This window comes from Epinephelus fuscoguttatus, linkage group LG21 (assembly GCF_011397635.1).
Source record: "Epinephelus fuscoguttatus linkage group LG21, E.fuscoguttatus.final_Chr_v1".
Lineage (NCBI taxonomy): Eukaryota > Metazoa > Chordata > Actinopteri > Perciformes > Serranidae > Epinephelus > Epinephelus fuscoguttatus.
In genome coordinates this window covers 36,799,380-36,817,616 of record NC_064772.1, presented here as the reverse complement: position 1 = coordinate 36,817,616, position 18,237 = coordinate 36,799,380, and positions in this window count along the sequence as shown.

The window sequence follows — 18,237 nt, the reverse complement described above, 5'->3', positions numbered from 1 at the left end:
TCATAGGGAGCAAAACTCCCTCTGTGAGAGAGGCGGAGACGAATTGAAGAAAGAGAAAGCAGATCTGGAGGGAGGGGGGAGGGGAGACATAAGGTCGCACTATAGGGCTGTTAGGAAGTCAACAATAACAACAGCATAACATCACAAAAACAATAATTTAGAGCCCGGTCGCACTCCAAAATCATCGAAATCAGGCGCTTGGGCAGTGACTTGCGTTGTCAGAAACCAAAGAAAAAGGTGTCTTTTAACGTTGGCATAATACGTGGTTATTTGCCATTATAGTTTTAAGGATGCCGTGACAAGGGCAAAATGGGTGGATGGGTCCAACACACACAGACCTTCATCTGAGAGAGTGATGTAAGAGTGAAGAGTCTGTAAGAGTCTAAAGCCTGTTCTTTTTTCCTAAACCCAACCATGTGTTTTTGTTGTTGAAGGAAAAAAAAGGTCAACTTGCGGTGTTGTACCAAAGTAGTGCTTTTATTTTGAAAGAGACTGTATGTAAATGTTAAATTTCCTGTGAAAACAGAAGTGTATCTTGAAAGAAGAGAACTCAACACGGCGTCCCAAAACGTCAACAACCAACGCACCCAGAGTACCTTGCACGCCGTATGTGGACGTGGAAAGTCCATGACCAAAACGTCAATATGTGACGAGGTCAGAGTGACAATGTGTTGGTCATTTACCATCTCTGTTATATGGCGGCTAATCTCATTCTCTTCTCAGAGGGTAAGGAGCTCCCTGACCTCATTGTTTTCCCAGTTTGTGGACATTTTCAGCCTGTGTGCTTCTTCTCTCAGTTAGCTGCTAACTGCTATCAGCTACTGTTTAAGTTTCCCGCTGTGGGTCACACATAACATGTCATCAAAATGTCAAACCAGTGCTGCCATGATCCCGTCCTGCTGGCGGTCCCGTTGATACAAACACTGTTTCAGTACTCTTCAAATCCATACTTTTTTTAGTATCTAGCCCACTGATGCTAGGATCGATCTTCAAAATAAAACGTCATCAAAATGTCACACCTGTGCCGCCCATGATCGGCACTGTCATCATACCGACAACTCTCTCCCCCTCTTCTGTGATTGTACCTTTCATGAGGGATGCACAATATTATTGGCACGTCATTGGTATCGGCCAGTATCAGCTTTGCCGAAGAATCTGCAAACATGCTTTTTCTTATTTTTCACAATAAAGGAATATCACATACATTCTCTGCGCTCTGTTTCATGTCTCCATCTGCTGGTGGGCCGTCAGGATAAGAGTACACATGCATAATATGATGTTAATTCCACTACAGAAGAGACTTGATCACTGAAATTAGCGAGGGAAAAAAAAAAGTGGATATATTGATACCGGTATTGGTTATCGGCCAAATGACATGTTGCCAAAAAATTCAATATCCTTCATGCCCACCTTTCGTACAGAATGGCAAGGCGGAGTGACGGCATGAAAATCCAGCCTTGAAGAGGCAGTGTAAAAGTCCTGCAGAGAATTAAACAGAGAGACATAAACTCCTTTTACACTGCCTGCTCAAGGTAGGAATGTTGTGCCATTTTTCTGACTCGCTGCTCTTCATAAAAGGTACAAACATGAAACTGGGGGGCTGAGTTTCTCTCCCATTGGGAGGACAGTAGAAGTGGCACCAAAGCCCCCACCACCAGGAGATTTAAAATTAAGCGATCAGCAGAGCAGCTAACTCAAAGAAGAAGAAGTTAGCAGCCAACCTGCTGCAACCAACTGCTGACTAGTGTTGTGTCGTTCGCAAATGAAACGTTCAAAAGAACGAATCTGTTGAGTGAACGTACTGAACTGAATCACTTCCAGAACTGATTCGTTCATTTCTCAGTTCAGCTGAGCTCAGCAGCAAGCGTGCAGGCCAAGAGTGGAACTGCTGATTCGGTCCGTGTGAACAATGAATCACTCACGAGTCACAAGGTAGCCAGGGTGCAGGGAGGGACTGCCTACCACGTGACGAGTCACTCAGTGAACAGAGTAACTCTGATCCCTGAGTGATTCAAATCCTTTCTTCTCAGCGAAAGTATTTCATAGGGACTGTTTTCTCCAAGCTAACGGCTAACGTAGCCAGGAGTCAAGCCACACGAACACAACCACACACCTCCCCACTGTTTTAACAGACTTAGTTTACAGATAAACAAACTTAAAACGTGAGGCTGGCCAGTAATGAGACTCACCAGTGCCGGGCAGACGCAGCAGCAGTCAGGGCTCCTCCCACCAAGCACTGAATGATTCTGTGAACAAATCTTTTGAACGAATTTTTTTAATGAATTGATTCTAGTGATTCAGTAACATCTAAAGAACTGCCTTGCCCATCACTACTGCTGACAGAGGTTGCATCAAGTAGCATTATGACGTGTTCAATCTGTGATCAGTAAAAATTAGTTCTGGGCGAAGGTCAATTATAAAGATCTCATGATGTGTTCAAGGTAAACTTGTCAAATGTAGCTTTTGGGGAATAACTTAAAGAAATTCAGCTGTTTGTAGAAAAAAAATGTTGATGCTTTCTCAGCAAAATAAAATAGATATTAGAGAGGAAATTATGACACAGCAGTTTATTTAAAAAATGTTTTCATGTGAAAGGTTGAATTGAAGGTTGTTTCATAAATATGTATGATTGAATTTGTGTTAATTCAAAGGTAGTGTAATAAAGGGCTTACTTTAAAACAGCTCAGTTATTTTTTATATTGTAGATTTCTTTGTTTCCCTGGAAACAAAAGGAGTAATGAATCACAACAAAAACTAAAACTAAACTTACATCGATATTGGCTGTTGGCCACATTGTTATTTTAAACATCAGTATCTGTCCAGAAATTCAAATTTGGTGCATCCCTAGTCTGTATTTGTTTTTATCTACAATGCTATGTTTTATTTTTTATTAGTAGCTGTTTTTGTTTTATGTGCAGGTAAGAAGACACATGAGAAGGTTTTTCCTTGTCAAAAAGTATCATATTTTCTGGTGCTAGTTTTGATAAATAGATAAATTAAAATAACATATTTTTTAAAGGAAAAAAATAAAAATCAAGGACATTTCTCTGGCATTTCTATTTTCTTTTTTTTTTTTATATTTTGCTGCACTGTATTGACACCACTGTATCGTACCGAGTTGAACAATGTGAACCATTACACCCCCAGCACAAAGGCTACTATATGAACTGTATACATACATGCTCTGATACATGTCAGTGTAGATTATTATTTTTGAATCAAACCTCTCATTGAGTTGATAATTTGTTAATCAGAACATTGTCATGCCATTTAAAGTGTTCAGTATTTCAATATCCAGCCCAAATTTAAAAAACTTTCCCCACTTAAAAAAAAGCAACACATAAAGCGTGCACCTGTTTGTGAAGCTGATGCAATGATAAAACCCAGCAACCATCTGTAGCTCTCTGCCTCTCAGAGCGAGTGCAGCTTGCTCTGACAGATGTGAACGAGGCTCAGAATGTAACTGTGATACAGTCAGTGTGAGTCGCTGTAATGCTGAGCTACAGGTGCTCCGCTGATGTAAATCTCCTCAATCTGCACTAATCCCAGACTTCACTGCAAATGCCAGATGAGCCGCTTCCCACAGCAGGATCCCATGGTGATCACAGTGTTCCTCCTCGAGTCAGACTGTCATCTCGGAGGCTGATACTGATCACTTTGGACCCACACTGCTGATAGATGGTATTCAAGTTTGAACAGTTACATGCCAACGGAGCTATTTATAGATGGGTAACTGAAGACGTCTAACATTTAGTCAGTGCTGTGTGTGTATCAAGAACTACACAAGGTAATAGATTTAACAGTTTTTCATGATGCTCACACACATTGAGCAAAACATGGGTCAACGTAACACACTCTTTTTGTACAGTAAGAGTCTTCTGAAAAGTAGTGATGGCCAAATGAAGCCTCATGAAGCATTTTCTTTATTTTCTGAGCCCACTAGATGGCGCTTTTTGTTCAACAAAAGGTTGAAAGCACACTGAATTGCCATTCTTTGAGCCTCTCTCTTTAAACCATGTGCGCTATCTAGTGGGCTCAGAAAATAAAGAAAATGCTTCATGAGGCTTCATTTGGCCATCACTAGCAAATATATGAACTTTTTGTCATTGCTTTCAAACAGATTTCTTTGTTTTAACACACTTTCAAAGCAGTTCACGCACTTCTAACCATGTCAACACAATGCACAGCCTATTGAAACTGCTCTTTTTATTCCATATATCATCAGCACCTGCGTGAATTATTTGTCCATAGTTCATCAAATAGTCCTCGACCTGCGGCAAAATTCAATAGATTTAAGTTTATATTAAACCCTGTCACTTTTTTATGTCTGACAGTATGTGCACATGATTTGGGAGAAGAACTACACTACCTAAATCATTTTGGTTTTGTGTGAGAATCTTGGTGGTGTTAACAGGTCCTTGCTCACGGTGTCTGTTTAGCAACACAAAAACAGAACTATAATATTTTACTGTATAAAAAAATCATAGAGATTTCAAATACTTTCTGGCAGTATATTCCCTCAGTAGGAGTGCTCATTGCAAAACCCAAATTATAGTCTGGTGGTCAGTGGTAGAACAGAGTCAATACTGTAAGTCAAAGTGATGGCTGCAGAGGTTGATATTGATCGCTGTAGTTTCAATAGTATTTTCCATTTTCAAATAAACATGAAAACACATTTTCATTGGAGACACAAATGAAGGTTTTAGTGTCAATGTTTGATTTGAACAAATTTTGAGAAGGTGGCTACATTATGCAAATGTGTTGATGTCATTTCATCCTTTGTTTAGAGCTGTATGTGAGCTGTTTTAAAAGAAGTAACTGTTAATGGAAAAATGTGTCAGACAATCAAGGAAAACTAAGATATATTGCAGTTTACAGATTGTACCACAGTCAGCACAACAGAAGTGTGGATTAAACTGTGACTGCTTTGACACAAAATGCATTCACATCCTGCAAAAGTAGATACACTCCATTTTGCACATGTATAAAAAGACTGTATAAATAATGAAGATAGCTACTGTAATGTCACCCACTGGTCTGTGGACGTCTGTTTTGAAGCCTTGGCAATTTAGCTGTTGCCATCTTGGATTTTTGGAGCCAGAAGTGACCATATTTTGATAACAGGGTGGAGCTGTGGAGGAGCAAGGGGTGGGTCTTGCCGACAGTCTGTCATTCAAGCAGCCCCATCCTCAAAAATGCATAACCTTAAACCCTAATCCAACGTAAACGTGTCAGTTATATAAAAATTCAGCCCCCTACAGTTGTCATGAACAGGGAAATCTAGAAAGATTTAGGTTCTGGCCATGAGTAATGAAAATGGCCCAACTCGAGGGGCGGCACCAAGCATGCATTTGTAAATATCACTGCACGCAATTGGATAACACTACGACCAATCAGAACAATACACGGGGTGACGTATACGCTTAGCTACCAGCGGAGGTAACTGGTAGATTAGACTCTTGCCATATCCGGTCGGCAAAACAGCAAAAACGTCCTTCTTGCAAAGGAAAGATTTGAGCGCCGTCTTCTGTTCCTCTTTTAGAGAAAAAGTCAAGTCTGACTCGTTCACTGTAGCGGCCAAAGCCGTTTCAAACGGGAACTGCCCATTGGTCCGACATCCCATTGTACCGACCATATTAAACCCATTGTTCCGAAGTCCCGTTGTTCCGAAATCATCATGATGCCCTGTGGTTAAGGTCTGGTTAGGTTTAGGCACAAAAACCACTTGGTTAGGGTCAGGAAAAGATCATGGTGTGGGTTAAAATGAAAAAGAAAGTGGCAAACACATAAGCCGTGAGCCTGCTTCACCTCAAGCCTTTCCCAGCTGACCCAGAGCCGGTCGCGGCGCACCATCAATGTAGAAATACGCCCGCCGGGAGCCGTTCAACACCACGGACTGTTGGACTAATGGGATGTCAGACCAATGGATTGACTCACTTGTGTAGTCAGCCTCAAGTGGCTATTGGATGAATTGGCTTTATTTTTCAGGTTGCTGCTTGATGTTTACATACAATCATTAAAATGGTGAGGAACAGGGGCATGTTGTTATTGTTTGACATGATGTAACGTTGCACATTTCTCTTTCAGTCACTAGTGATGGTCTTTTACATGTCCGATATGTACCAGGTCAGCCTGTTGAACGTCTGCGTGCTCCTGAATCCCTCCTCCCACTCCCAGTTACTGTAGGGCACCGCTCACACTGAGTGAACAAGATGCGACTGAACCGGGCTCCAGTTCAGACAGCCAAGCAGCTCATTGAACGAGACCGAGTGAACCCTTCTTTTGAGTTCTCTCAAGGAGGGTACGTATACTGCTTGCACAGGAAGAACGACAAATCGGTGCAGGCTTTCACGGCCTAGATACAAGCATGGGCTCGTTACTTAGAAAATACATGATATATAGATAACTTAGCAAAAGTTAGATGTTTTACTGTATACCATGAAATATTATTTTGTATCAACACTCGCCCCCTGGTGCTTTGAATACCCCACGCAAAAAGTTATATTCCATAAATAGCATTAGAGCGGTCAGCTTGCCGCCTAAACAGCTCGCTAGAAGTCATGTTGTCAGAGGAAAAGAACGAATGCAGTCGGAGGAAGACACAAACAAACAGAGAGCATGACTCACCGCATTTTGGCAGTTTGTTGATGGGCTGTAGGTTGAGGAGCTCGAAGCCACAGATGGAGAGGAGGATGGTGTTCCTGAGGAGCTGCATTAATGGTTGACAGAGTTAAACTGGTTTTTGTACTGGTTTATGACAGAAGTTAAAATCAGACTCAGGCCGAAACCTCCGCAAGTTTAGTGTGTTAAAGGGATAGTGCACCCAAACATGAAAATTCAGCCATTATCTACTCACCCATATGCCGAGGGAGGCTCAGGTGAAGTTTTAGAGTCCTCACATCACTTGCAGAGATCCAAGGGGAGAGGAGGTAGCAACACAACTCCACCTAATGGAGGCTGACGGCGCCCCAGATTCAAACGTCCAAAAACACATAATTGAAACCACAAAATATCTCCATACTGCTCGTCCGTAGTGATCCAAGTGTCCTGAAGCCCCGACATAAAAAGCTGTTTGGAAAAACCTCATTTGAACTCTGTTTTTTGCCTCATTGTAGCCTGTAGCTCTGACTGCCTCTCTGGGCACTGCGCTCACGTGTGCTCGCTTGGATCACTACGGACAAGCAGTATGGAGATATTTTGTGGTTTCAATTATGTGTTTTTGGACGTTTGAATCTGGGGCGCCGTCAGCCTCCATTAGGTGGAGTTGTTGTGAGGACTTCACCTGAGCCTCCCTCGGCATATGGGTGATGGCTGAATTTTCATTTTTGGGTGCACTATCCCTTTAAAGTTAAGTTGTAATGCGGAAACAACATGGACGCTACAAAGATGATATGTTGTATTTTAGCACTCAGAGCGTTTAAACGACACGAGCAGATCAGGTGAAATATGATGGGAAACTCATTTTTCTGATTTTTCTGACATCAATGAACGCAGCACATGGCTGTGGAGGTTACTGAGAGATCTGACACCATGTTTTGCAAAATATGTCAAAACATTTGAAAGGTTCGGTACATTTACATCAACTCAAAGAAACCGGAGCTGTAAATAGAACCGTACCGCCCATCACAACCAGTCACAGAGTCCTCTCCAGCCCATCCCATCATGGTGTCACATTTCCTTCCGCCTCACTCTCCATTCCTCCACAGAGGAGATATTCTCCTCATGGAGGTATAAGGGTTATGCCACATGCTCAGATTTCCCTCCTGAACTGAATGTGGACACGTCTGCAGAGGACAGTATGGGATGGATCAGGCTGTAAAAAGATTCTTTCCCAGAGTGGACAGACGGTGGGATGTTGGTGTGACCTTGTGGCCAAATTCCGAACACAGGGTAGACTAGCACTGTTGTACCTCTACGTCCGTAGCCGTCCCATACAACTATGTGTTTGGAAAATGAATAGTTTTGTGCTGCATAACTGGAATTACTTTAGTTTCATTTTGTGCACTTGGAATGACTGTGTTGAAGCATATTGCAGCACTTCTTATTCATTTCTGTGACATACACTGCGAGGAGGCACAGTCCATGTTTAAAGAACTCTCGTTCTTATAATGGAATATTTGCTCATGCCAAGGTCATTTTTTAGGTACTTGTGTAATGAGTGGCAAAGTGTTGGCAGAGTGTCAGTCCTCTGGAACAAGAGTTGATCTTGAAAAAGTGAATTCAGTATAGAGATGGAGCTTTAAAAATATATATATGAGTCCCTGTTGCATCGGTTAAATGAATGAACACAAAGTGTGCCACATTTCTCTTCTAACAGAAAAGGTATGTATAACTGAGGGGACTGTGAAAGACATGTAGACGATGTTAAAGAGTCAGCCATGAGTCCGTCCATTACTGACTCTGCTTCAATCACATTAAAGATTTTTGATTGATTGATTTGATTTTTGACAGGAACGTAGGCTTTGTGACATTAATGGCAACTGTGGTAAATTCCACCTCTATGTTGGGGCCGTAATGAACCATCAGGTGAGGATTTGCATCACCTGCTCACCTCACATGCAGTTTCCCTGCCCATAATACCACCTGAAGGAAGGAAGGTGCATCTGTGTCATGATCCTGGGTTTTGGTTCATATTCTGTTATCTTGTTGACTTTGTTTTGGAGTGTTTCTCTTTCTTTCATTCATGTTTAATCTACTTCCTGTTTTATTTTGTAGATTCTCTCCTCATGTGTCGTGTCTGGTTTTACTTCCTGTCTTTGTGTGTTTTCCCGCCTGTTTTCTGTCACACCTGTCTCGTTAGTCCTTCCCTGTTCCCACACATGCTCTGTATTAGTCTTGTCTGCTCCACCCTTGTTGTTAGCCAGTCCCTGTTTCCCTCCTCCAGCTGTGTCTCATTCTTGTGATTAGTTTTCTGTGTATATATATCTGTGTGTTTCCCTTTGTTCCTGGTCAGTTCATCCATTGTTCATCCTGGGTTCAGTCTGTAGTCGTTCCTGTGCTCATCCCTGTTCATCGTGCTTTTCCCGGTTCCCTTCTGCTTTTGTTTGGATTTTGAGTTGCCTGGATGTTTTCCATCAGCTACATTAAAGCTCGCTTTTTGTTAGAAACTCAGACTGTCCTCCTCTCAACTGACACGTAACAATCTGAGCAAAAAAGAATAAATCCGGTGGGCTCCAAAACATTGCGCAACTCTTAAGGCCTGTGTCCATGTAGCGTCTTTCTTCAGCAGGAAATTGGTGGCAGGGCGCTGGGGAGCGCTTCATGAGAAATACTATGAGCACTTGTTACAATCCACAGGAGACTGACTCTGTGATCATGTTGGCAGTTTCTTATGTTGTAAAATTTGAACAAATCTAAGCAGTATTTTCAGACATTACTTTTTTGTATTCAGCACAAGTTCAGCTACAATAATATCCATGTAGTATGTATTCCATTGTTATACTTTGTGAGAAAATAGGTAAATAAAACTTTTGTAAAAAGCAGTTTTAAAACTGTGCAAGAATGTGTAAAAAAAAAAAAAAAAAAAAAAAGACCTTAACCATTGTGTTGATTTTTTTTTTTTTATTTGGTCTCTTTAGTTGATTCAGACCAGCTGAAACCAAAAGAAGGAGAGCAATTATCATGTCATTATTATGTGAATAGTGGGGGGTGGGTAGTTAGCACTCCATCTCTGCTGTTTTATCTAAATCATGTTATTTCAAAAATCTCATATTGTTTGTCAGGAGACACATTAGAAAGTGTAAATTATAAGGTTTCTGTCAGTATTTTTCTCATGCTTGTATGATGGCTGAGCTTCTGTCCCTGAAGGTTAATGATGTGCTACGCATGGGTTTCTTTCTATGCCAATATCTTGACACTAAAAATAGCTAGGCAGCTAACATAATGCTACATTAACAGAGGGCTGACCCCACAGTTAAAGGGAAATTTCGGTTTATTTCAACCTGTCTCCTATCGTCCTAAATTTGTTTCAAGTGACTAGTGACATAAAAATAATAGTTAGCATGTTAGCCGTTAGCCTAGATACAGCCAGGGCGCATAGTAGCGTCAGACCTGTTAAAACGTAAGTGAACGGGCAACCTTCAAGTGTAAAGTTAGTCCACTAAACAAGCTTTTTTTCCACAAAGACCGCCTCATATCGTTAGGATAAATGTCAGAGAACATATAGAAAACCACATGTAAACATGTTGTCTTACCTTACCGGTGTGCTGCCATGTTTGTTTACCGTTTAGTTCTGCTTTCCAGAGCGCGGCCGAAATATCGCGAGAACAAGCAGCAACAGCTGGAAGGCAGAACCGGACAGTAGCCTGAAAAGTTCATTCATTTATTTTATGAAAGATTTATAGAATAATGGCTGACTTTTTGCCAGACTTCGACTTTGTGGAGGAGGAATTTGATTTTGCAGAGTTTGATGGCCGCCCTTATTTATTTGAGCCAGAATACACTGACGAAGAGCTTCGTGAAATTGAAGAACGGAGGAGGAGAGAGAGAGAGAGGCGCAACAGGTAGAGGACGAGAGAGGAGGAATGGCTGCTGCAAGGCTGCGTAGCTCTGGAGATTGGTGGTATACCTGTGAATGCTGTGCCCCAGTGCCCACAGAAGAGGAATGCCTCTGTTGCAAGGAATGGGACCGGTTGCAGCCTTATTTTCAAGGTCTGGATGTGACCGAGGACGAGACACCTCCACCTGGAGTAGTATCCAGCTGGGCTTTATCTAGAGCTCGCCAGATATATTTCGGCCGCGCTTTGGAAAGCAGAGCTAGATGGTAAACAAACATGGCAGCACACCGGTAAGGTAAGACAACACGTTTACATGTTGTTTTCTATATGTTCTCTGACATTTATCCTAACGATATGAGGCGGTCTTTGTGGAAAAAAAGCTTGTTTAGTGGACTAACTTTGCACTTGAAGGTTGCCCGTTCACTTACGTTTTAACAGGTCTGACGCTACTATGCGCCCCGGCTGTATCTAGGCTAACGGCTAACATGCTAACTATTATTTTTATGTCACTAGTCACTTGAAACAAATTTAGGACGATAAGAGACAGGTTGAAATAAACTGAAATTTCCCTTTAACAACAAGTTTACAAAGGTGATAAAAGCACAACTACGACCAGCAACATCCAGTGTCTCCCAAAAACTAAACTTTTCTGCCTTTGTTGTAACAGTAGACAGTAGCCAAGCTAAAGAAGCGGCAGTGACACCATCGCCTCCTGTCCTGTTCCTGCAGGGGTCCACTGCAGGAACAGGACAGCATCTCACCTTCCTCTGAAGGCAGAGTGCTCTGAAAAAGACGCTGGGCGTGACGCTATTTCTCAAAGTCTGGTACTAAAAGGTGGAGCTGTGAACACTGCAGTCTGATTGGTCAGTAGAGGACGCTCACTCTGCTCAGGGCTGAGTTGTGTCTGGTTTTGAGGCTCATGTAACCACTGTTCATACTGTGGAGAGTTTTATTAGTAAACTGTAACTATAAAATGAAAGGATGTTTTGCTGCCTCTCACAGCAGCTGGAGTCTGAGAAAAAATAACTTCATTCACTGGGCCGACTGCCGGCAACTTTTAAGGTGGAACGTTAACTTGTAATGTTACTCAATGCATGAGTTGATGACGTGAATCCATCAGCACACCTTAAATTTCACTGTGACAACTTTGACCATCACTTTAGTTTTTATATGACACACACTTTTAGTAATGACTTTAAAAATATAGATTCATTTGGAGCAGATTATGTGAAGGTCATATATTCTAATCCTCACTTCCTGTGGGCTACAGCAACACTAAACCCCTGAGCTTGCCTGAGAAGGACTAAATGCACAAAGCTGCTATTTTGAAATATCCCATGGAGAGAGACTCTCACTGCAGCCTGTTCTATTTTGTTGTGAAAATGTGGGCGTGCAGCCTCGTTCTGTGGACGATAAACCAGGTGCAGACTTCCATCTGTGTCACCGCTGATGAGGAAATACAGCGAGTGCTGGACGGAGCAGTGAGTGACAACAACCCCGCCCACATTTAAGAGGACTGTCTGAACACACCGAGGGTCTAGGTACCCTGTCTGAAGGCTTACTGCTGGTTCCAGAGGGACTGGACTGAAAGGGTTTGGTGGAGACGGGGCTTGAGATTGTTGAGATGAAACAAAGAGCACTTCCTGGTTCAGAATTCATCGCTGTGCCTTATTCTTGTAATCAAGAAACCTAAGCTCGCCTCAATATATTTCTATAGGTTAGTGAAATATTAATTAAAATAATTTGTGAAATTAAATCCTCAAACAACAGGTTTTGTGAAACTGATATGAAATTCCCTTCAAATCTTTTATGTTACTGTGTTGTACTAAACAAAAAGCTCTGAGTGGAAGTTGTTTCCATGTTATGTTGAGTGAGTGATTCGGGGTTTACAGTGGAGTCGACGTTGCATCAAACCAATTAATTTCATTTGACCTTGTTGCTCTCGAAGCAGCACTCTGTCCTCTCCTGAAGCTCAGCCCCCCGATGTAAATGTTTAAATATTTTCTCCTCTATCTTCTGTCTCTGCACAGCTCCTCTGTAATTGCGTGTCTCTCAACAGTTTTCAGGTGTGTGTGTGTGTGTGTGTGTGTGTGTGTGTGTGTGTGTGTGTTTTGTTTGACTGCTTCTCATTGTCAAACAGCTCTGGGCTTCGTGTTAGCTTGCTACACTCTTTTTGTTGTTGTTTTTTTTGAAAGGCAAATCAATGTTGATGCTTTTGACCAGCTTGGTCTTACCCAATTTCCTTTGGCCAATTTTGAGATTTTCAGTTTCAAATGAATAAGGGGACCCCTGTCAGAGCTGACTGATTGCATTTCCACAGAGCCTCAGTGGCATGTTGTGCCTGAGATCAACTTGGCATCCTGGCATGAAGGCAATTTCCATAAAACGCACAACTACCCCCATGTCTCTCAGTGTGTACTACACAGAGTCACACGCCACTGCAGCTACACAAATTAACACCACTGCTTCCAGTCTCTCTCTCTGTCTCTCTCTCTCACACACACACACACACACACACACACACACACACACACAGAGTCAGCAGCGGGGTCCACGGCGCTGTGGCTGTACTCAGCTCTGTGCAGCAGTGTGGGGTGGTGGCATGTACAATCCTCTCCTGACTGTCATCAATATGCTAATCTGGGAGAATTAACGAGTGAGGGGTAACTTCTCCACTTAAACACACACCACGAGATGAGCACGGGCCTGTGGAGGACCACTCACACACTCACACACACTCACAGAAACAGCATTATAGAACTGTTTACATCTGTTATTCATGGTTGAAAACCTGACAGTTATTCTGCATATATATCATAGTTTTTATGGTGCAGAATTATAACTACTAGTCCATACCCATTGAGTGCACAGTTGCCCACGTACAGTTTCACATGGTGTGTGTTTGGGATACAGGTCATAGGAAATTGCAGATTAAATAGTCAACTGAACCCATTAAGAAGAGCAATGTATTCAGACGGAGTGTTTGTGAATCTGATAGTACGATTGCTTTATTGAAAGTACAGTAGTACCATTGCCAATAGTGGGATAGTTAGTGGGTTAAAACTGTACATTAGTAGTTGAAGTAGCACGTTGAAAGGCAGATAGTTAAAGTGTTTATATGTTGTATTGAAAAAGTAGCTTTGTCACCTTCTACCTATGCCAGTCCTCAATGCCTATGTGCAGTTTCACATAGATTGTCAGTGTGTCATTCTGTCAGTCAGTCATTCTGTCTGTCCCACGTTTTTCTACTCACTGACGTGGTCAGTTTCCGTGATTATGTACAGCATACCATACCATGACTTAGTCATACCAAAAATGAGAAACAACACCAACATTGGTCGCTCAAACTTCCTAGGAAGAGATCCATTTGAAGTGTTTTTCAAAAAATTCAAAATGGTGGAAAATCTATATAAGCGGAAGTTCTGGGTTCTTGAGGCAAATGTGTTCCTCATGAGGAGAGGCATCTCTGTGCAAAGTTTCATGTCTCTACCACATACGGGGCATGAGATATGCCCATTCAAAGTTTGACATTTCAATGGGTTGCTATAGCGCCCCCCTTTGGCCAATTGATGTAATATTGCTTCATTGGCATCCTCCCATGACCCTCTACCACTGTGCCACATTTCACATGGATTGACCAAGTCAGTGAGGAGAAAACGTGGAACACACACACACACACACAGTTTTCGTCATTATATAGTAAGATGTTGACTGAAACATTAGCACATCCACAGGTGGTTTCAAACCTCCGTCATCAAGTTATTTTTTAAAATCTTTTTACTTATTGTCGGACTGCAAACTCATCAGGAATAAAAAGGTGACAAAGAAGCGAACCCTCCAGGGGTGGGATATGGATTTCCAGCTAATGTTAGCTTGAGGATAAAGAAAACACACCCAGTTCAACTGTATTAAAGTTTAAAGGATCCCGAACTCCCCATTTCAATTATGTGTTAACACACATCAACCCTCCTATTGCAATAATGCCCCTTTCTTGTCACTCTCCGTTCTTAAAATAGCTCCTGTTTACTCTGCATATCAAGACACAAGATATATCAGGTATAAATAGAGTAAAGTAACGTTCACAAACAGTTAATTTCATCAATTTCAATCTTACATTTAATCTGTCTTTTTCCTCACCTTGACCTGTTGGGAGATGGGAGCAGTCAGTTGGTTTGGGTATTTTACCTTAACCTGACCTTTGACCTCTTTACTAAATTTATCCTGTTTCAAAATAGGAATTAAATCTTTACAGAAAACAATTAAGTTTATCAGTTTGAACATTAAATATTTTGTCTTTGTGCTGTATTTAACTGAATGTAGGTCAAAATGAGTTGGGGTTGTACATAACACAGTCAAACCTAAAATTAGAACAAAAGAAAAAATAATAATTTTCAACTGTTGGAATCACAGAACATACAATAACATTTCATGTCAGATAGCTTTAACATCCATGGCTCTAATTTGGTGTCTATGCACAGTACAAATTTGTAAATCAATTAAATCTCTCTCTTCACCAACACCTCTCTCAGGATCCTCCATTCCTACCAGTCCAGCTCCCAGTGTCTCCATCCAAAACAGCAGGTAACCAGGGGCAACTGCACCATGTGTCATCTTCATTTTAATGAGTCTGGACAAAGTGTTGCCTGCAGCTCTGTATTTTTAACTACAGTACAGGTAGAGGTGAGGCTGTGAAGAGTAACGTGATGTGTTGGATTGTTGGGGTTAAAGTTTACAGCAGTGCTCCCAGAAATAAAATATCCAACTTTATTTTTGGCTCATGAAAAGATCGTCTTGAAAGATGAAAGATTCTATCCACTGAAATAATAAGGGAATTTTAATTTCTAACAGATACAGGAAGTTTTGAGTTTGAGATGACGGCGGGCAAACGGAGCAAATAAAAATGAAAATAGAAAAATACAAAGTGAATGATGAATAAAGGTCCGCTTCTGATGTAGTCTGTTTCTAATGAAGCTGGCGCTCTCTGCTGTCGTGGTAAGGCCCAGCCACTCTTTTTGAATTGTATTCTTTTATGTCATTCTTCATTATAAAGAATTAACATTCGTTGTTAGCTCAATGCTAATGGCAGTACTCACCAGGTTGCCGAAGTGTGTCTGCTGTTTCATGCCAGCATTTTTCATTTTTTGGTGACATTTTCCTTTTTTTGTCATCAACACATTCTCACTCCGACCTCATTACATATCGACGTTTGGTCATGGACCTTTGACGTAGACATACGCCGTGCAAGGAACTCTTGAACGCTTGTTGCTGACATTCTAGGACGTTATGTCAACTTCAGTACACTTTGCATTGAGTCTCTTTCAAAATAAAAGCACTGCGTTGATACAACACCGCAAATTGATGTTTTTTTTTTTTTCCTTCGACAACACACATGTGGCTGGGTTTAGAAGAAAAGAAGTGTTTGGCTTTATAATAGTGCAAAAAACAAACGCTGGCCTCCCCGCTGAAGGTCAGTGGTTGTTGGACCCATCCACAGCCTGACTCGGACTGTCACCACCTTAACTTACGTTGTTTCCCCCTTTTACATAATAACAGCAACCAGCTGCGTATCATGTCAACATCATAGGACGGCTTTTTCCGTTGGTGTCTGATGCCCGATGTCACTGACCAGGCACTGGTATTAGACGACTTCAGAGTGAAACCAGGTTGTTGCCACACAGTTGTCCATGGCGGGAGATCGCTCTGTGTTCCTGTTGGTCAAAGTGACGGCTGTGATGACAACACTTGTGGAGGACAAAACACTGTCTACTGTGACACACCACATGGGATAAAATGATTGATTATCGTGCACGACACTAGTAGGCGATCCAAGCCGACACCGCAGGGCGGCCACGTTGGGCTATAATCAGGCTGATATCATGGAGTCTGAACCCAGCATTAAGTAAATCAGGGTTTAGCAGGGAAGCATCAATCTGTGGATCAGCAGGCAGAGACAAAGGCTGATGCAAACTACACAATCTGGCAGGGACTGTGAGGAGATGAGCCGGTATTCTGTGAGGCTGATTAGGGAAATGGGAAGCAGGTGAGTGTGTGGGTAGGAAAGGTCAGGTGATGGAACAAGTGGGACAGTGGATCCTGCAGGACAGGAGGGAGTGTCTGGATCTGTAATGACAGCAGAGTCAGGACATAGCAGAGTAAACAGAGCAGGTAACAGAATGGATACTAGGAGTTGGCTGGAGCTGTGACAGCTTGTGTCTCCAACACTAAGGTAATTAGAGTATGCAGAGTTATCATCCGCCTCACATCAGCGTTTCATTTGGAAATCCTCACAAAGTGATGTCCTCAGGCTGCAAACAGCAGGCTTTCAGCTGATGGGAGCTTAGCAGCACATTATGAATATGCCTCCTGCACTGCTTTTATCAGCATGGCCTTGCCTCCACTGGTTCTGTCGTGGATATGATAATGCATTCAATAACATGGTTTTCTCTCTCAGATTATATTTTCCCCAGAAACAATCAGGGGAACTATTTTTTTTTTCGTCCTCTTCCCGGGAAACGTCGGGTTGTTTTCACTGTGAAACAAAATAGCCCATTTCCAGACAAGCTGTTAAGTGCTGGAGGTAATGCTCTCCATATTCTGCATCACCTGCACTGCAAAAGTAAAAGCCTCAGATAAGGGAGAGGAGAAAAAAAGAAAGAAAGAAAAGAAGAAATACTCAAGTGGGATATCTAGCTGGCAGAATCCATTTGGAGTGAGCAAGCAATTGCTGCTCATTGACACGGCAATGTCTTAAGCCTGGTTGGTGAATGAATATTTTTGCAAATATATTGCATGATTTTACAGTAGAGGGCCTGCAGCAGATGCAAACACAGTAAAAAGCAAGACAATAATCTGCGAGGGAAGCACGGTGTGTGACTGCGATCAGCTCTTATTTCACTTTCAGGAGCCCAAACAATTTTTCAATATCATGTATTGCACATTGGATGCACAACAACACGGCGAGAGAGGGAATAAAACTCTGCATATGATTCTGAGAGGAGGACGCTGAAGTAGATTACTGTTTGTTTCCCCTCCTCTGCTGCGGACAGTAAACCTACGCAGACACAGTGTACGCTCCTAAATGAAGAGATACCATGTAACTAAAAGCTTATTAGCTCATCAAAGGCTTTTGGAGTTCCCCCCGCTTCTCTGCTCGCTACGCTCAAAGTGTCAATGTTAGCAGAAAGGATCTCATTAATTTTTGGTGGATGAAGAACAGTGGCCACTACTCCAGAGTAAACAGCAAGGTTTTAATAATAATGGGCCGACAGCTGGGGCTCTTTGTCTCTCTCGCTGTTAAATGTCCTCTGAAGGAAAAATAAGAGGTGTGATGGTGCTGCTGCTCACCAGAGGAGAGGAGATTCTGGGAAGGTATGAGACTCCTTTGAAGGGAATGAACCCTGAGGAACAGAGGGGAGAACATAAGAGATCACTTCTCGACACTTTCGCAAACCAGACCAATTGAGGCCGTTCACTTGTCTACAGTCACTGAGCGGCGAGATTCAGAGTTAAAGACTCTCATGTCATAATATGGCTGTCTCCACAGTGTTTGTGTTATTGCGTCCTCTGCTGATTGTTACCAACTATTGAGTCATAAATTAATGCAAATTATTTGCTTGTTTACAGGCGAACAAACGAGTTGAAACAGCTAAGTGTCCCTGCAACACACAAACAATCAGTAAATAGTTTTGTTAAAATGCAACACATTCTCACTCCGACCTCGTCACATGTCCACGTTTGCTCA